General features: G+C 34.9%; 1 protein-coding gene and 1 long non-coding RNA gene across 2 annotated transcripts in view; one reads left to right on the top strand and one right to left on the bottom strand.

Moving 5' to 3' along the window:
* ROBO2 (roundabout guidance receptor 2) overlaps window positions 1-21,831 on the bottom strand; it is a 795,143-nt gene that overhangs the window by 160,486 nt on the left and 612,826 nt on the right.
* Window positions 5,008-14,687, top strand: LOC141491367 (uncharacterized). Its single transcript, XR_012469577.1, has 3 exons — window positions 5,008-5,560; window positions 11,421-11,521; window positions 14,533-14,687. It is a non-coding gene; the product is annotated as an uncharacterized LOC141491367 (long non-coding RNA).

The raw sequence follows: 21,831 nt of genomic DNA, 5'->3' as shown, positions 1-21,831 counted from the left end.
TGTCATTAGACATTGTTTGGAGCTGGAGAGGACCTTAGTAATCGTCTAGTTTATCTGATTTTACAAATGGGTAAATCAAATTTCAAAGAAGTTAAAATGCCCAGGATAATATAATTAGACAATGATAGAATCACATATGATAGAACCCAGGTCCTCAAACACCACATGTAGTATTTCTTTTTTTTTTTTTTTTGCAAGGCAATAGGGTTATATGACTTGCCCAAGGTAACACAGCTAGGTAATTATTATGTGTTTGAGTCCAGATTTGAATTCAGGTCCTCCTGATTCCAGGGCCAGTGCTCTATCCATTGCACCACTCAGCTGTCTCTGTTTTTTAATCTCACTTTTTTTCATGTTATTATTCATTTAAAAAATCTACAATAGTTTTCAGTGTCAGATTTAATTAACAATGCATGTGACTGTTATCCAATCTTTTCATTCACTTATATTTCTGCATGTATTCCTTCCTTTTCATTTTCTTATACTCTGATATTACTTGTTCTTAATATTTGTCTCTACTGAAGATGTACTTACCTCTTCTATATCAATGCAAGACCCTGATCTAAAAAAATCATCAATCTATTCCTTATAATTTTCTTTCAGTGCTATCTCTCCACTTTTATATAATCAGTATATCAGCATGTACTTGCTTGCATATCTTTGCAACTATTCCTTAATGTTGTCATATGTGTATGTTTGTATATGTACATTTATAAAATATATGCCACATCTGCATATATTCATGGAAATATTGTGCAACAATTGTAAAGGTACTAAATAAGTATGTGCATGATTATGTAATGACTATATAGAAGTATGGAGAGAGTACATAAGAAAAGTTGATGGAGAGTTGCTCTTATTATTTTTACATTCTTTTTTTTAGGTTTTTTAAGGCAAATGGGGTTAAGTGGCTTGCCCAAGGCCCCACGGCTAGGTAATTATTAAGTGTCTGAGGACCAATTTGAACCCAGGTACTCCTGACTGCAGGGCTGGTGCCCTATCCACTGTGCCAAATAGCTGCCCCCTACATTCTTTACATATAAAGTAAATATATAAATTTATATGTATAAGGTGTACCTTTTCACATGGAGAAGTATACTTAGACTCAGCTTAGAAGAAAAAAAAGAATTCTAAGATGGAATTAAGGAGGGAGGATATTCTAGCAATGAGGAACAGCTAGTGCAAAATCATGGAGATGAAAGATGAGTGACACAGGAGACATAGCAAGAAGGTCAGTTTAGTTAGACCACAAACTGCATGAATAATATATAATACACAGTAAAATATAATAGAGTAATATAATATAATATAAAGCTAGGAAAGTTCAGAGTGAAATTACATATCAAATCTCTTCCATTTAAAAAAAATTCTCAATGTAGTTTATTATCCCTTCAACCTATTATTTGTCTTTTGTTCTTGAAGAGGAACAGTAACAATAAGAGGATGTTATCTAAGTTGAAGACCTTGACTATGTTGTCTCAATCAGAGTGTACTCAAACCAAATTAAAATGCAATTGAAAAATATTTGGTAATGAAAATAAAGTAAAATAAAATATTTCTAATATCATATGGTTTATTCACATGGATGCATTAATGACCCCAGTTTCTATCTAAATTTGCATCTAATGGTCTGAACTATTGTTTTTACTTCTTTTTCTCCCACTCTATTCTTAAGCCTTGGCAATTTGGCTTTAAACTTCATAACGCAACTGAATTGTAACCCAAAAAAGTTAATAGTGATTTTTTGGTTTTTCTTAATTCATATTTCAATTTCAAATAATCAGTAAATAAAGGTATTTTAAATGCCTACTATGTTCTGGGCAGTGTGCTTAGAACAACCAACTTCCCTATAACTTCTGAAACCTTGGAGACATCTTCTCCTCTGGGATAGTCTCTCTATTCTGTATTGTTATGATACTTGGCTCTTGGTCTGCCTTGGTTCTACAAATTGTCTAATCAGTCCCCTTTGCTTGGTAATCACTCATTTCATACCCTTTCACTGTGAACATATTCTGTTATAGGCCATTTTATCTTTTCTCACTTCATTCTCCCATATAGTAACCTCATTAGATATTAATATAGATCTGAAAAGTGCCTTATTTCTGGTCAGGCACTTTTCAGATCTATATTAGTATCTTTTTTTTGAGTTCTAGTCCTTCATTGTTAAACTGCCTATTGAATGAAAGAGGAGTTCTGTCAAATTTCTTTTATGACACTAGTAGGGTGCTAGTACCAAACACCATAAAGAGTAAGAGCAGACAAATTTCCCCACAATGAATACTGATGCAAATTTTTTTGGTTGTTGTTGTTGTTTTTTTTGCAAGGCAAATGGGGTTAAGTGGCTTGCCCAAGGCCACACTGCTAGGTAAGCATTGTGTCTGAGGTCAGATTTGAACTCAGGTACTCCTGACTCCAGGGCTGGTGCTTTATCCACTGCACCACCTAGCTGCCCCATGATGCAAAAATTTTAAATAAGTTTTTAGCAAAGAGATTACTTTATTAGTTGGATAATGTACCATGATCAAATAGGATATATATATACCAGTTATGCAGGGATGTTTCAAAATTAGGAAAACATTCAACACTGCCATAACAATAACAAAATTAATAGAAATCATATGATTATCCCAATAGATTCTGAAAAAGCCTTGGGAAAAATACTGCACCCATTTCTATTAGAAACACTAGAGAGCATAGGAATAAATAGAATGTTCCTTAAAATGATAGGACGTATCAAAAACTATCAGCAAGCTTTATATGTAATGAAGATAAACTAGAATCATTTCTAGTAAGATGGGGGTTAAACAAGAATGCCCATCATTTCAATTATTCAATATTTTATCAAATGATAGTTTTCACCATACTATTTTCCAATTTTCTCCATTAGTTTTTGTCAAATAGTGAATTCTTAGAATACTATAATCATTTACTAGTTTCTTTTGTACCTAATCTATTCCACTGATCCATTTCTCTGTTTCTTAGCCAGTAGCAGATAATTTTGATGACTTTTGCTGTATAATACAGCTTGAGATCTGGTATAGCTAGATCTGTTTAGTTTTATCAATAAGAAAAGAAAAAGAAATTAAAGGAATTAAAATAGGTAAGGAGAAAACAAAACTTTTACTATTTGCAGGTGATATGATGGTATACTTAGAGAATCCTAGAAAATCAGCTAAAAAACTTCTTGAAACAATTAACAAATATTCTGTATTACTCTATATGACCAACAAAACCCAAGAGCAAGAGATTGAAAGAGAAATTCCATTTAAAGTAAATGAGATGACACAAACTACATCAGAATCAACCTCCCAAGATAAATTTAGAAACTACATGAATATAATTCCAAATTACTTTTCACACAAATAAAGTCAGATCTAAACAACTGGAGAAAGGTCAATTGGTCATGGTTAGACAGAGGTAACATAATAAAAATGACAGTTCTATCACAATTAAATTAATATGTAGTGCTTATCAAGCAACTATCAAAATATTATTTAACAAAGGTAGAAAAATAGTTACAAAATTCATCTGGACCAACAAAAGGTCAAGAATATCAAAGGAATTAATGAAAAAATGCAAAGGAAGATAGACTAACTATACCATATCTAAAACTATATTATAAATCAGCAGTCATCAAAACTGTCTAGCACTGGTGCAGAGGCAAGATGCTGGAGTAAAGGCAAATACTCCCATGAGCTTTTCCCCAAACCACTCCAAATATCTTTAAATAATGACTCTAACCAAATTCTAGGGTGGAAGACTTACAAAAAGATTGAGGGAAACAGTTTTCTAGCCCAAAATTACCTGGAAGAACTGCGGGAAGAATTTAATACACCGGGGTTAGAAAGGCCCTCAGGACAGCAAATTGGCTCCAATCCTCCAGAAAAAGACCATGGGGTGCCTGGGTCCATGGTAGCAGCAGTAGTGCAGTTTTCAGATTTCTCAGTCCAGGGATCAGGACAATATGACAGGTCAGTATGAAAATTCAGCCACACCAGAGTGAAAGTGGAACCCAGTCAAGCAAATCCTTAGTGCATACTTGGATCCCCAGTAGACCTGGGGAGCCACTTGGAAGGGAGCCACTGGGCAGTTGCTTCCAGAGTGTTCAGCCTACAAACAGTAAAGGGGTTGGGAAGATTGCAGAGGTCTTTTTGTTATCCCTGAGTTAAGACTCTGTAACTTTGCCCATACCCAGATACAGTGTATCCTTCATCCTGGAAGAAGAGTGCCACCTTAATAAAGAGTTAAAATTAAGTGAGTGATAGCCTGGGGATATGAGCAAACAAGAGAAGAAAAAAAAACAATCTGACCACAGGCATTACTTTAGTCCTGTAGAGGATCAAAATATACACTCAGAAGAAGATAAAGTTAAAGCTCCTACCTTCAAAGCCTCCTAGAAAAATAAGAATTGATCTCAGGGCTATGGAAGAGCTCAAAAAAGTTTTTGAAAATCAAGTAAGGGAGGTAGAGGAAAAATGGGAAGAGAAATGAGAATGATGCAGGAAAATCTTGAAAACCAAGTTAGCAACTTGGTAATGGAATTACCAAAAAATACTGAAGAAAATAACATTTTAAAAACCAGTTTGGGGGGCAGCTAGGTGGCGTAGTGGATAAAGCACCGGCCCTGGAGTCAGGAGTACCTGGGTTCAAATCCGGTCTCAGATGCTTAGTAATTGCCTAGCTGTGTGGCCTTGGGCAAGCCACTTAACCCCATTTGCCTTGCAAAAAAAAAAAAAAACTAAAAAAAAAAAACAAAGTTTGGGTCAAATGAGGAGAACAATTTAAAAAGCAGTATTGGCCAGATGGAAAAGGAAATAAAAAAGCTCTATGAAAAAAAATAAGTCCTTAAAATGTAGAATGGAGCTAAGGGAGGGCAGAGCAAAGATGGCAGCATAGAAGCCGGAATTCCCAGAAGTTCTCCAGTACATTCAAAATGTTTTAAATTATGACTCTAATCAAATTCTAGAGTAGCAGAATCCAATCCAAGACAACTTGGAAGAACAGCAGGAGAGTCTGTTCTACTGGGGCTAGAAGGGACCATAGAACAGCCTGGGCCACTGTGCTGAGAAAACCAGCCTTCCAGGAATAGCTCAAGGGGTACCTGGGCCTCTGGGGACACCTGGATCCATGGCAGGAGGAACAGTTTCTAGGCCTCACAGCCCAGGAACAGCCAAGCACAACTTGGGAGGTTAGCAGGGAAAACTTTGAAGTACCAGAATAAGTGCAGGGCCCAATGTAGCTCAGACTTCAGCAACTTGACCTTGGAAACCAGAAGCAGGCCTGTGGGGCCAGCTAGCACTGCCTCTAGAGTGCTCAGCCCACAGACAGTAAGGGGACAGAAAGAGACTGCAAAAATCTCTCTTCTATCCCTGGGACAGGACTCTGCTGCTGTACATCCTTAGATCCAGGTCACAGTCTGGGCAATTATTCTAACACAGAATAGCAAAGACCCTCCTCACAGCTCCAGGCCAGAGGGAAGGGATTGTGATCATCTACAGATTAGAGCACAGAACAGAAGAAGAGCAGTCAGAACCTCTCAGAAGACATTGAAGGAACGAAGGTACTTATGGGGGTTCCCAAAACACCCTAAAACTTGGGTAGTACATTAAAACCAGGTTATAGACCAGGGAAATGAGTAAAAAGAAAAAGAAAAAGAATCTGACCATAAATAATTACTTTGGTCCGATTCGGAATCAAAATATGAGCAAATTCAGAAAATGATAAAGCTAAAGCTTCCAAGAAAAATAGGAATTGATCTCAGGCTATGGAAATGCCCTAAAAGATTTTGAAAATCAAGGAAGGTAGGCAGAGGAAAAATTGGAAAGAGAAATGAGAGAGATGCAGGAAAATCATGAAAATCAAGTCAGCAGTTTATTGAATGAGATACCAAAAAACACCGAAGAAAATTACATGTTAAAAACCAGTTTAGGTCAGAGAGGAAAAAAATGAATACCTTAAAATGTAGAATTGATCAGATGGAGAAAAAGAGATAAAAAAGCTCTCTGAAGAAAATGTAGAATGGAACTAAAGCAATTGGATGACTTTGTGAGAAATCAAGGAAACAATAAAACTAAACTAAAAGGATGAAAAAGTAGAAGAAACTGTGAAATATCTCATTGGAAAAACAACTGATCTGGAAAACAGATCCAGAGAGAAAATTTAAAAATTATTGGACTACTTGAAAATCATGACCTGGAAAAGAGCCTAGACTTCATTTTTCAAAAAATTCTCCTGGAAAATGCCCTGATACCCTAGATGTAGAAGGTAAAAATAGAAATTAAGAGAATCCATCGATTACCTCCTGAAAGAGATCCCAAAATAAATACTCCCAGGAATATTATAGTCAAATTCCAGAAGTCCCAAGTCACAGAGAAAATATTACATTAATGGATCATGGGGTTTGTAGTATGATATTCTGCAAGTGAAGAGAGAATGAATTACAACTGAGAATCAGCTACCCAGCAAAACTGAACATCTACTTTTAAGGAAAAAAAGATGGACATTCAATGAAATAGGGGACTTTCAAAATTTCCTGTTGAAACGACTAGAATTGAATAGAAAGTTTGCTCTCCAAGTACAGAACTGAAGCAAAGAAAAGCAAAGGTGGACAGGAAGGACAGATTATAAGGATTTTAATGATGCTGATGTATTCCTCCTGCATGAGAAGATGACACTGATATAATATTCATATGAACCTTCTCATTTATTAGAACAGATAGAAGGAGCATAAATAGACAAGGCACAGGAGAGAACTGAATATTAAGGTATAATATATTATCAAGATGGAATCAATGGGAGAAAAAGGAATGTACTGGGAGGAAGGGAAAGGAGAGGAATAATGGGCTAAGATATTTTATATGAATCAAGTTAAAACATTTACAGTGGAGTGGAAGCAAGGGAGGTGGGGGGGATGAGTGACCTTCATTTCCATTGAAAATGGTTCAGAGAGAACACAACATACACATTTAATAGGCTATAGAAATCTATCTTACTCTAGAGGAAAAAGGAGAAAAGGGGACAAGGAGAGGGGCAGGTGGGGTATAGGTGATAGAAGAGAGGGAAGATAATGGGAGAAGGTAGTCAGATTCAACACAGTGAGGAGGGACACAGTGAAAGGAGAGAATAGAATAAATGGAAGTGGGGAAGATTAGACAGAGAGAAGTACAGTTAGCAACAACTGTGGGGAAACAAAATATTGAAGCAACTTATCTGATGGATTATGATAAAGAATGTGATCCAATCCAGAGATAGAGATGATGATATCTGAACACAAATTGTAGTACATATTTTTTTCTCTCACTTTATTTTTCTTGGTTTCTTTATCTTTGTTGGGGGGAGGGGAGATTTTGTTTACTTCTACAACAAGATATAAATAAAAATGTTTAAAAATACACTTAAAATGGAGCTATAAGAAGCTGATGACTTTGCGAGAAAATCAAGAAACAATTAAACAAGTGGTGGAATTAAATTAAAGGATGGAATTAAACAAAAGGATGGAAAAACTAGGAAAAATGTGAAACATCTCATTGGAAAAAACAACTGTTCTGGAAAATATAACCAGGGGGAATAATGTAAAAATTACTGGACTACCTGAAAATCATGATTTAAACAAAAAAAGACCTTAGACTTCATTTTTCAGGAAATTCTCCAGGAAAATTGCTCTGATATCCTATAAGCAGAGGATAAAATAGAAATAAAAAAATCCATTGATCACCTATTAAAAGAGATCCCAAAATGAAAACTTCTAAGAATATTATAGCTAAATTTCAGAAGTGCAAAATCAAAGAGACAAGATAACACAAGATTTAGCAGCTTCCCCATTAAGGATTCATAGGACTAGTTATATAATATTCTGGAAGACAAAGGAGTGTGGATTGCAATGGAGAATCACACTACCCACCAAAACTGAACAAATTCTTCAGGGTAAAAGATGGATATTCAATGAAATAGGGGACTTTTAATCTTTCCTTTTGAAGCAACTAGAGCTGATTAGAAAGTTTGATCTTCAAGTTTAGGAATCAGGTGAAGTATAGAGGAGGTGTATGGGAGCAGCAAACCATCAGGGATTTAATATTGTTAAAACATATGAACCTTCACATTTAGTAGGGAAGTTAGAAGGAATATATATATGGCACAAGAGGGAGTGGAAGTCAAAGGTATATTAAATAGGGGAGTTAATGGGGGGAGAAAAATGGAGTGGGAGAAAGGGAAAGGAGAAGTAGAATAGAGTGTTATTTTACAGGCAAAAAAGGCAAAAAAAATCTTTTGCAGAGGAGTAGAAGGGAACAGCTAGGTGGCACAGTGAATGGAGCACCAGTCCTGGAGCCAGGAGGACTAGAGTTTAAATCTGGTCTCAAACACTTAATAGTTGCCTAGTTGTGTGACCTTTGGCAAGTCACTCCAATCCCATTGCCTTAAATAAATAAAAATTAAAAAGGGGACTACAAAGGAGTAGAAGAAGGGGGAGCTGAGGAGGAAGGAGTGAGCCTTACTTTATCAGATGTCGCTCAGAAAAGGGAGTAAGGCACACTCTCAATTGGGTATAGAAATCTGTCTTACCCTAAAGGAAAACAGGAGAAGAATGGGATTGGAGAATGGGGATGTGCAGGACGGGGAGGGTGTAGATGATGGAAGAGAAGGAAGATTGTGGGAAAGAGTAGTCAGATCCAACACATTTTTTGAGGAGAGACAGGGTGAAAGAGAGAAAATAGAATAAATGGGGGTGAGGGATAATGGGATTAAGGAAAATCCAACTAACCAAAGCAACTAGGGGAAAAATGTTGAAGCAATTTCTCTGATGGACTTATGATAAAGAATGCAATCCATCCCAAAGACAGAGTTGATGGTGTCTGAATAGAAACTAAAGCATACTTTCCCCCCCACTTTATTTTTCTTGCATTTCTCTTTTTTTGTGAAGGGGAAAGGATTATACAACATCACTATTATAACAATTTTCATGGCTACACATTTTTAGCATACCGCATGAAATTTATTTTCTCAATGTGGGGAGTAAGGTGGCAGGAAGGAAGAGAATTTGGAACTCAAGGTTTTAGAAATAAATGTTGGGGGAGCGGCTAGGTGGTGCAGTGGATAAAGCACTGGTCCTGGAGTCAGGAGTACCTGGGTTCAAATCCAGTCTCAGACACTTAATAATTACCTAGCCGTGTGGCCTTGGGCAAGCCACTTAACCCCATTGCCTAGCAAAAACCTAAAAAAAAAAGAAGTAAATGTTGAAACTTCTTTTTTTACATATAGGTGAGCAAAAAAAGTTAAAAATAAAATTATGAGATAAAACAAAATAAAAGAATTGTCTAGCACTGGCTAAGAAATAGAGAAGTAGAACAGTGGAATAGATTAGTCACAAAAGAAGCATTAGGAAATGACTATTATAATCTACTGTTTAATAAAAGACAGTAGCTTCTCACTTTATGTCAAAAACTGCTAGGAAAATAATATGGCAAAAACTAGGCATAGATTCACACCCTAAACCAAAATATGGTTGATATGGGTACAGAATTCATTCATTCATAACTAGAGCATAACTAGAGCAGTTAAGAGAACAAGAAATAGGCTATGTTGGATCTATGGAGAGGGGAGATATTTATGACTAAATAAGATGTAGAAAACATTATAAAGTGCAAAATGAATGATTTCATTTATATTAAATTAAAAGGCTCTGTTTGTGGCAAAGAAATGGAAATTGAGGGAATGTTCATCAATTGGGGAATGGCTTAAAAATTGTGATATATCTATGTGATGGAACACTATTGTTCTATTAAAAACCAGGAGGGATGGAAATTCAGGGAAGCCTGGAAAGATTTGCATGAACTGTTGCCAAACGAGATGAGCAGAACCAGAAGAACATTGTACACCTTACAGTAACATGATCAAACTTAATGGACTTGCTCCTACCAACAGGGCAACAATCAGGCACAATTTTGGGATATTTGTGATGGAGAATACCATCTATATCCAAAGAAAGAATTGTGGAGTTTGAACAAAAACCAAAGACTATTTAATTTATTTTATTTTTTCAATGTTTTATGTTTTTTTTTGGCAAGGCAATGGGGTTAAGTTGACTTGCCCAAGACCACACAGCTAATTAATTATTATGTGTCTGAGGCCAGACTTGAACTCAGGTACTTCTGACTCCAGGGTTGGTGTTCCATCCACTGCACCACCTAGATGCCCCTTATTACCTTTAATTTTTAAAAAAATATCATATTATTCAGTTCTGCTATATCACATATTATATATTTCTTCCTTAAGGATAATATTTATTTCTCATCACATTCAATTTAGATCACTGCATACTATGGAAATGATGTAAAGTTTAATAAACTGCCTTCTTTAGGTGGGAGGGAAAAGATTGGGGTAAAAATTGTAAAACTCAAAATAAATAAAACTTTTCTAAAATTAAAAAAAAAGTTTTTGCACAAACAAAACTAATTAAGATTAAGAGGAATACAGAAGGCAGGGAAATAATTTCTTCAGCTAGTATCTCTGGCAAAGGACTCATTTCTAAAATTTGTAGAATGAAATTTATATGATATGTGATCCTTCAATTGATAAATGGTTAAAAGAAATGAATAGTTAATTTGGGTTTTTTTTTAGGTTTTTGCAAGGCAATGGGGTTAAGTGGCTTTCCCAAGGCCACACGGCTAGGTAATTATTATGTATCTGAGACCGGATTTGAACGCAGGTACTCCTGACTCCAGGGCCAGTGCTTCATCCACTGTGCCACCTAGCCGCCCCTGAATAGTTAATTTTCACATGAAATTAAATCTATCTATAACTATGAAAAGTGCTCCAAATTAGTGATTAGAGAAATGAAAATTACATTAACTTTGAGATACTACCTCACATCCTCATTGGCAAAAATGCCAAAAAAGGAAAATATTGAAAAAGACATGAGAAAATTATGACACTAATGTAATATTGGTGGAGTTATGAATTGATCCAACCATTCTGGAGAACAATTTGGAACTATGCCCAAAGGGCAATAAAACTGTGTATACGATTTTATCCAGCAACTCGTCCTATATCCCAAAGTGATCATAAAAATAGGGGAAGACCCACATGTACACAAATATTTATAGCAATTCTTTTTGTACTGGCAAAGAATTAGAGAATGGCTGAACAAGTTATGACATATGAATGCTGTGGAGTACCATTGTCCTGTAAGAAATCATGAACAACTGGACTTTAAAAAATGATGGAAAGACTTGCATGAACTGATGCAGTGTGAAGTGAGTAGATCCAAGGGTATACATTAATAGCAAGATTGTGAGATGATCAACTATGATGGATGCAGTTTCTTTTACTATGCCCCATTGTGTGAATGTCAGACAAGTATATATAATTCTAAATTGAATCTCTCTCTCTCTCTCTCTCTCTCTCTCTCTCTCTCTCTCTCTCAGAAGAGATGAGTGCTTGGACTCATGACTTCAATCTTCTCTTCCCAGAATTGCAGAAACCAAAATTTCCTTTGAAGGAGAGTGATCTGAGGAGGGTCTTAAAGGTATCTATTAATGGTTTCTTCTAAGTCATATAGAAACTGATCAAAAGAGATACATATACATAACCTACATGAACTGACATAAGAAGTATTAGGTTGAGTTAGAAAATTATCATGAATGATTGGGAAATAAGGAGAAAATTAATAGAGAAGAAAGAATTATTATTTAGCTAATCTTTACATAATGGAGAGGATAGCAAGAAATAGAAAGTTTTCCAAGAATAGTAAAGAAAAATGAACAAAGCATGAAGCATATATGACATTCCACAAGTATTCCTATTTGAAAAATAGGAATAAAAGCACTGAACTGATAATACATTTAAAGAAAATGAATTCAATAAGTCTGGAAAGTCAGTAGGGGATACCATATTGAGAAGGACCAGTTGAATAGTTAAAACCCAGTTTGACCATTTCCAATATATTTAGTAAGCAATAAAGAGGTGAAGATAGAGGTGACATGATCTATGGACAGGATAGACCAGTATGGGAGAAAGATTAATTATATTTTTATTACAATATTCAGTGATAGGAAAAAAACGTGTTGGCCAGTAGGGAAAATAAGAGTCAAGCATAGATGCTAGAGATATTGAGGCTATAGATAGATATTAGTGATGGAGAAGAAAGAAAGAAAGATAATAAAATCATGGGTTTGAATTTGGAATAATAGATGCCTTTAATAGAAATAGTCAAGTCAAAGGAAAGAACATGTATTAATGGACAGATGATAAGTTCTGTCTACAACATCCTGATTGAAGGCTCGAGAGGTATAATGATAATTCTAAGGGAAAAGTTTTCTAATATGCTAAATAAAGTCATTAGATTTTTATAAGAATAAGGACTCAACCTCTTAAAGTTACAATGTTAAAAACAGCATTCATTTGGATATATAAATTCCAGGTTATAAACCTTCAGGCTTATTACTTTGCAGTTACAACTTGCATCTCTATTTAGAAAGGGATGCAAAAGCCTGAGAAAATTATTTTGGTTCACTGGTACATAAACATTGCTGAAATGGATTAAAAATGAGTTTATTTGGTTCAGTATACTTAGGGTTCTCTCATTTAAGTGGAATTTTCAGAACAAAAGCTTGGAAACAAAAAGGTCTTGATCTATAGATGATTTGTGCTTAATTTCCTCCAAAAATATCTTTAAAAATCTATAAAATATGACTTCCTCCAAAAATATCTATATCTAAAAGTCTATAAAGATATAGCTCTTAGAGTTAAGCAAAACAAAACAAACAAAACCTCAAATACTACATAGATATGTAAGTTTAGAAGCTGGCAATCACTTTAATTTTTGAACAAAGAATAAATTTTTTCATAAAATCTTTCATAAAATCTAGGAATAAAAGAATTCTCAGAGACCATCTAGCCCACCCTTCTCATTTCACAAACCAGAAAATAGGTCTGGGTGATTCAGTGATTTGTTCAAATTTTCTTAAATATCTATATGATATCTATATCAGAAGTGTAATGCAAATTCAGAATCTCTGTCTCTAGAACAAGTGATTTTTTTTTTCTGCACACTGCCATACTACACTTTGGTAGTTGTGGTGTATTTTTTTCATTGAGTAAAACTATACTATAAAGATTCTGCTATTGAGATGAGAAAATTGTGCTGAGGAAGAATGCTAAATTTGCATCATACTTGACATTTACTTGGTCATGTACCTTTGGGCATTATTTCTAGAAAATAATTTCTAGAAATAATGATTCATATATAAAAGGAAGTAGTTGTATCTTATGGCCTATAAAATCTCCTTCAAACTATTAAATGAGCTAATTTATTAACATCTTATAGATAAAATATTTCAAGAAGCAGGAAAGTGTTACAACCAGTTGGGGAAACTAATGGGGAGTATTAGATGGGTTACTAGATGTGTTCTTATGATAAGAGGCTCTTTTAAAGAACTAGGTAGTAGCTTAAGTTCAGGATATAAAATAATGACCATAGTGATAGATTTACTGGTTCAGGAAATTCTAGATGAATAAAGAATCTCCTGGTATTATTATCTTTGAAATGGAAAAAATAATAGGAGAGTTTAATTTTTTTTGAAATGTATAGTATTTCAGTTATATTGTGATTTAGCTATTCTCAGACATCATGGGAATTTAAACAACATTTACAAAATTATTTTTATGAGAAAATGCATAGAATATTCAAATGATTTATACTTATAATGGTTTATACTTTTAAATGGTTTGGAAATTTTGGGGATAAAAAGTTTTATCATTGTTCTGCACAAATTCTAACCTTGAATGTAATTCTAAACTGAATTACATTCAAATCAATCTATCCTACATCAAATAACTTTGCCTTGTTACTTTCTTTCCTACTGAAAACTGAGGAAATGGAAAAGGTTTTTTTTTAATTTATGAATTCTACAGATAATTTTACATTCAAAGAATACACTGGATTTAGAATCATTAAATGTGGCTATTTTAAAATATCTCATCATGAGTATAAAAAATGCTCAGTTTTCATCAACAAGTGAACAGCTTGAATGGCATTTAAATAATACTTATAGTACTAAAAAGGAAAAAACATATCTAAGAAAAAGAAAAAAGAGGGAGACTATATTGAGAAAAATTATTCTTCAAATAAATGGTGAGAAAAGACATACATTCACTTAAACTGTTAAAATGCTATAACCTGTCAAGATGCTATAACTGTAATATCAGCACTTTAGCTAAATTCAATAGGCCCATCATATCCCATTATCTCATTTTAAAAAGGCATCAAGAATATGTCAATCTTCCTCTCTGATGCCAGTCAGACAAGACAGAAATCCAGAAATGTGATAATGCTAGAGCATTCTTTTTTAAGATGAATCTTCCATATGCAATTCTTGTATTTCTCATTAACATTAAATATATATAGATAGATAGATAGATAGATATTAGATAGATAGATAGATAGATATGTATATATATATATATATATATATATATATATATATGTCTTATAAGACAAGCTTTTATTTCATTGGTAAGGTCTTATTTATTTTTTAGGTTGCATATGCCTGCTACTAATATACTGGGAATGAAGCAAGTGTTTATAGCTCAAGACTTTATCAGTGCCACTTAAAATGAAAGCACAGTGGATTTGGTGACAGAAGATTCACATTTGAATACTTGGTTCTTCTTAATTTGAACAAATCACTTCTCTCTGGGTTTGAAATTTCATTTTAGCTTGATATCTCTTGTCTTAGATGATCTTTAAGATCACTTACATTCCCAGACCTTACAAACTTGATAACATAAATGTTTAGGGGAAGAATATAGATGTATGTATGTAGATGTTGCTACATCTAGGTTACAAAGTAGATAGGACCCTTGAGCTAGAAACAACTGGGTTCAAATATTGTCTCATATATTAATTAGCTGTGTGATCTTGAGCAAGTCAGTTAAACTCTATTTAGCTTATTAACTTCATCTGTAAAATGAGAATATTCTCTACTTCCCAAGTTTATTAGGAGGAACAAATGAAATAATATTTGTAAGGCACTTAGGACAATGCCTCACACATTGTAGGTACTATATAATAAATAGCTCTCATTATCTTTATTGCTATTATGCCTATAAATATTATTTCTCTGGAAGTTGTGATGTTTTTGCTAGATTAAGCAATTCATTATTTATTTTTAATGCAATTGGCATGCACAGATTATATTAAATTTATTTGTAACACAGATCTGTTTCATATGCAGAGTGTCCCTTGGAAGGGAAATCACTACATGGAGAAATTAAGACTCCTGCTTCCAGGACAGCTATGATGACATTTAATGTACACAAGCTAAAGAGCTTGTGGAGCATGTGGAGACATTCTAGTTTTGGTCTGTTAATCATATGGTTAGTAGTAGCCCTTTTTGATACTCTTTGTAACTAGAAATGGGAAATTTTTAAAAAGGTTCAAATGACTTTGGCCTCTTTGCTCAGTCACTTTGCAGTAATGGCATCTGGTAAGACATCAAACTGTAAGGAGAGAAACGTTGACATTTTTCCCATATTGAGGGATTAAAGCTGCCAACAAGATTCTCTGGTGTCCATGATTTAGAATCTGGATTTTGAAGCCAGCATGACATTGCTTCCTCAAATAATAAGAAAGACCTTATGAGCCTAGGTCATTAAAAATTGCAATGAGAAAGCATCCAAGAGCCAAGTTATACATGGAGATGAACTTGGAAGGATCAATGTTTTACAGGAACTGAACAAAATATGTGTCCCTGAGTATTAGGGGAAGATATATGTACATTTATTTTTTTGCTATATCTTTGAAATAAAGGTTCTTTCATAATAGTGAATTTGTTTTATTTTATTTATTTATACATTGTTTGAGAGTAAGCACAGGGGTGGCTAGGTGCCACAGCGGATAGAACACGAACCCTGAAGTCAGGAGTACCTGAGTTCAAATTTGGTCTCAGACACTTAATAATTACCTAGCTGTGTGGCCTTGGCCAAGCCACTTAACTCCATTTGCCTTGCAAAAAAAAAACCACTCCCTCACAAATATATAAAACCTCATGAGAAATAAAGTAAAAGAAAGAGAAAAAAATGTGTTTCAGTCTCTGTTCTGATACCATCAGCTCTGTCACAGGGTGGACTACTTTATCATAAGTCCATCATAGAAGTTACTTCCATATTGTTCCACAGTTGTTGTTGCTGACTGTAATTCCCTCCATCCAGTCCTCCCCACTACCATCTATTATATTTTCTCTCTCATTTTCCTCTGTCCTTCTTCAAAAATGTGCTATGGGGCAGCCAAATGATGCAGTGGACAGAACACCAGTCTTGGGGCCAAGAGGCCCCAAGCCCACATCCCACCTCAGAGTCCCGGATAGACCATCCAATCCCAGCACCTTGGAAAAAGTAAAAAAGAAAATGTGTTACATCTGACTATCCTCTCCTATGATCTATCCTCTCCTCTCTCACCCATATCCCCCACACCCCTCCCACTCTCCCCCTTCTCTTGTTTTCGTTCTAGATATCTATATCCTATTGAGTGTGTATGCTCTCCTTTCTCTTACTCCCAGTACATTTCCCTTTCACCCATTGACTCCATTTTTACAATATATTACATCTTCAAATTCAGCTCTCTTCTGTGCCTCATCTGTAAAGACTAACAGACTACCTTCTATGGGGGGGTGGGGGGAGGGAAAGAAGAATAGGGGAAAATTATAAAACTCAAAATAAATGTTGATAGGTTGAAAAAAAAACTCCTTCTACCTGCTCTATTAAATGAGAAGGTTCATATGAGTATTATCAGTATCATTTTTACATGCAGGAATACATGCAGTTCATCATTATTGAGTCCTCCATAATTTACCTTTCTCACCTACTCTCTATGCTTCACCTGAGTCCTGTATTTGAAGGTCAAACTTTCTGTTCAGCTCTCGTCATTCCAAAAAGAACATTTGAAATTCCCCTGTTTCTCTGAAAGTCTATCTTTTCCCCTGGAAGAGGATGTTCAGTTTTGCTGGGTAACTGATTCTCAGTTGCATTCCAAGTTCTTTTGCCTTTTGGAATATTATATTTTAAGCTCCACAAGCCCTTAATGTAGTTGCTGCTTAGTCCTGTGTAATCCTGAGTGCAGCTCCACACTATTTGAATTGTGTCCTTCTGGCTGCTTGTAAAATTTTCTCTTTGACTTGGGAGTTCTGGAACTTGACTATAATATTTCTGGGGGTTATTATATTTTTTTATCTCTTTCCAGGGGAGTTCTGTAGATCCTCTCAATTTCTATTTTGTCCTCTGCTTCTAGGATAACAGGGCAATTTTCCTGTAGAAATTCTTTTAAAATGAGATCAAGGTTCTTTTCCTGATCATGATTTACAGGTAACCCCAAAATTTTTAAATTATCTTTTCTGGATCTGTTTTCCAGATCAGTTGTTTTTTTCAATGATATAGTTCACATTTTCTTCTAATTTTTCATTATTTTGGTGTTGAAGTATTGTGTCTTGATTTCTCACAAAGTCATCAGCTTCCTTTAATTTCATTCTACAAAGGAATGATTTGTTTTCCTCAGAGAGCTTTCTTATCTCCTCTTCCATCTGGCTAATTCTGCTTTTAAAGAATTCTTCTCCTCAATAGCTTTTTGAACTGTTGTATTAACCTGTTATTTTCTTCAGCACTTTTCTGAATCTCCTTTGACTAAGCTGCTGACTTGGTATTCATGTTTTTCCTGCAACTCTCTCATTTCTGTTCCCAATTTTCTTCTATCTCCCTTGCTCAATTTTCAAAATCTTTTTTGAGCTCTGTCATAACCTAAGCCCAACTTCTATAGTTCTTTGAGTCTTTGGATGCAGAAGCTTGGATTTTCTCATCTTCTGATTGTGTGGTTGGTCTTTCATGGGACCAAAATAATTGTCTATGGTCAGGTTCCTTTTTTTTCTGTTTACTCATTTCCTTAGCCTGTGTTTTGTTTTGGGGTGCTTCTTGAGCTTTTGAGCATTATTGGAACCCTTCCCCCCACAAGGACCTCAGTGTGTGAAGCTCTGACTGCTCTCATGGTCTGTTGAATGACCACAATGACCCTCTACTATGGAGTTGTGGGGTGGGGTTCCAGCTCTATAGGGGGCCCAGACTATGACCAGGGTCTGAATGTGGTCAAAACCCCAAAGTCCTGTTCCAGGGACAGAGGGACAGACTTTTGCAGTCTCCCTCCACTCCCTTACCTTCCATGGGCTGAGCACTCAGGCAGAAGCTGCCTAGAGGTTTCTGATGGATGGCTCCACTTGTCTGATTCTGTTTCCTGGGATCTGAGCTGTGCTGAGTGCCATAGCCATGCTGAAGGCCTTGGCTTCTCATTTGCTCTGGCAGAGGTCTCCCTGATAATCTTCCAAGTTGTACTTGGTGATCCCTGGGTTTCAGGTCAGGAAATTGCTTCTGCTGCCAGAAGCCAGCCCTCCCAGGTGCCCTGGAGCTGTTCCTGGAGGCTTTAAGTTCATTTGCTCTGGGATGGTGCAGCTCCTCCAACCCCATAACCCCATGGAACAGAGTATTCCTGCTATTTTCCAAGTTACCTTGGGATGGAAAATTATCTCAGGCTTTTTTTGCGGCTTCTGTCTATAATTTAGTTAGCATCATAATTTTAAGGTTTTTGAAATATTTTTTGAGAGAGCACTTAAGAGAGGCTCTTCTCCTGCTGTCATCTTGACTTTGCCCCCCTCCCCCTCATGTGAATTGATTTTAAATGACTAAATGGATCTGGGGTCCATTCAAAAATAATGATACAATAGCTAGAGTACAGGAATTAGTCAGGAAGAATTAGATTCAAATTCTACTTATGATAATTACAAACTTTTTAACTATAAGCTATTTAATCTCCTTGGACCTTAGGCAAAACCCTAAATCTATGAAGTATAATGATCACCATAGATGGAAAGAGTTTCCATGTTTAAATTAATTTTTTATACCACTAAGAGACAAAGGATTCAGAAAGTGAGCTCAGTTTTAAGCTATTAAATTTAAACAGATAATATCTAATGTGCATATACATTCTATTGTAAGTATAATAGGAACTTGATCTTATGAAAATTTTGCCTGATTGTAGTTTGAAATAGACTTTATTATGTGACAAATAGATTTTAAAATGCATAGTCAAAAATTTCCAGTATGCAATTATTTTAAGAGACAGTCTTAAGCTTTTATTTTCTCAATAATTATATTTTTGAGATCAGGTTTAATTTTTGAATTTATTTAATTTGAAGTAAAAACAAAAATACCACTACTTCCTTAGAGGTAAGACTTAAAGAAACAAATATTTACAATATTTGCATTTTTCTAGCTTTTCCTTTCATGCATTGAAAGGTAAGAATAGCAATAATAATTATGATAATAATAATATTTACATTGTGTGTTAAGTTGAACAAATTTTTTTAACAAATATTTGATCTTCCAAATAATCTGGTTATATTTCTGATACTATTAGGCTTATATTACATAAAGAAATTGAGACTGAGAAAGGTTGGATGTCTAGAATCAAATATATAGTAATTGGCTGAAATAGAAGTTACACTCAAGTCTTCCTTATTCCTGGTCTAGTCAATAATAGTCAAATAACTAGCAAGAGACTGAGGCAGGATTGAAACCTCTGAGAAATGGGATGTCATTAACCTAAAATTTCTTACATAATGGGTACATGCCATAATTTGCTAAGTTTAGGAAAAAAATAGACCAGGATGATGCAACATTACATATTTTTTACCATGCCCTATATTTTCCTTCTGTACAACCAATGCATCAATAATGTACATCTATCACTTCAATTCCAAAATTAACTTTTCACAAAAACATCCTTAGAGATGTTTTTAAATGTGAGTATATAAATAAAGAAAATTGGTAAGTTGCTGCTCCTGAGTCAAAAAGTTATTTATTTATACACTATGATGATGATGATTATGATGATGATGATGATGATGCTTTCATCATCTGTTCTCAGAGAAGATCATTACATCAAGAGAGAAAATGCCATGAAAGTACATGAATTGGATTTGAGTGAGGGGGACTGTGCAAAGTCACTAGGATCACTTTCTTTTCTGAAGCCATCTGGGTCCAGTGGCCCAGTATGAATCAGGATGATTGGAGATGCCTTGGATGTGTAGCAATCAGGATTAAATGATTTGTCCAAGATTACACAGTATCAAATGTTTGAGACTGTAGTCAAACTCACCTTCTCTTGACTCTAGGGATTAAAAAAAATGGGCAGAAGAAAGTCCTTGCCTTCAAATATGCTTACAATCAAACAGAGTAGTAAGCAATATACATATGTATATGTGTACATTATATATATATATATATATATATATATATATATATATATATTTATATGAACAAGCTGTAATAATAATTGAGATTTATAAAAATGGAAGGCACTACAGTCAAGAGGCTTTGGAAAGGTTTCTTATAGAAAATGGGATAGAATTTGGGAATGAAAATAAACCATTGAAGTCAGTAGGCTGAGAGGAGGGAGACTATTTCAGGCACAGGGGATGGGCAGAAAAAATGCCCTAAGCCAAGAGATGGAGTATTCTGCTTGTGGAGCAGTTAAGGAAGCCAGTGATGACTGGATTTAAAAGGTATCTGATGGAAAATTAAAGTGGAAGAAGACTGAAAAAGTAAGAGGAAATTAGGTTTAGAGGATATTGAATGCCAAAGAGAGGATTTTGTATTTTTATCCCAAAGACAATAGGGAGCAACTGGAATTTGTTGATTTGGGCAATAACATGATTAATTATATGTACACTTTAATAACTGAAGGGAGGATGGATTGAAGTGAAGAGACAAGGCAAACAAAATCTCAAAGGAGAGAAGGTAATACACTTGGGAGATGCTGCAAAGAACAAGACCTTGGCAAGTTTGGATAGGGAAAGTGAGAGATAGCAATGTGCTTAGGATAACTCTTATAGGATTGTGTTGCCCTCTATAGTAGTAGGGAAGGTAGGAAGAGTGAATGGTTTAGGCATAAATGAAACATATTCATAAGAGACAAAAGTACTCACCATATATTTAAAAGTGACAGTTTCCTTAATTTTAGACAAGTTAAAGTTTGAAATTTTACATATGAAATTTGTTTATTGTATAGACATGCAAAAGAGAAAACTTTAAAAGTTTCCATTAAGTCATGCATCCCTGGTTTGCCTTTGATGCTTTATTAATTTTCATCTGATAAGCTCAGGTTTTATTTGTGATATTTTATGCAGTTGCTGCCAAGCATATGGTATGCAAGATGCAAAATAATAGAGGACTCATCTTTAGAAGCAAGGCAGCTGGTGGATTTGACAGTTCTATTCCAAATTACTCATTGTGTTTGGAGTTGCTACTAGGAAAAAAAATGTGTTGCCAGGCTCCAAAATAGATGTCCTTTTTTATTTATAAGCTGATGAAATACTTCCAATAGAAAATAAGAGTTTAGGAAGCAAGATATTCATCCCTGTTTATCCTGTTTACTTCTGCTTTTTCCCTTATCAAATGACTTTTCCATATGAACAAACTGATATTCCAATACTTTCAATTAACTATGTTGTGTTTTTTGTTTTGATTTTAGCACAAATAATGTTTATAGATCAGTAAAAAACCTCAATATTGAGGCAGTACTGGAGAGGCTGGATTTTTCTTGGACTAAAGTGACAATAGATTTTTGCAACACTCAGGTATTCCATATGAAATTTAGATCAAAATGTTCACAAATGGACAGAGTACCCATAGTCTTCTGGCCAAGATGACAATAAGAAGCCAGGCACTGTTTTAAGCTCTCCTGGCTTTCCCTCAGAACTGACATGAATCAAGACTCTTAACAGATTTTGGATCCAC

This window comes from Macrotis lagotis, chromosome 6 (assembly GCF_037893015.1).
Source record: "Macrotis lagotis isolate mMagLag1 chromosome 6, bilby.v1.9.chrom.fasta, whole genome shotgun sequence".
NCBI lineage: Eukaryota > Metazoa > Chordata > Mammalia > Peramelemorphia > Peramelidae > Macrotis > Macrotis lagotis.
Note: the sequence above shows the minus strand (reverse complement) of the source record. Positions and strands in the feature narration are given on the sequence as shown.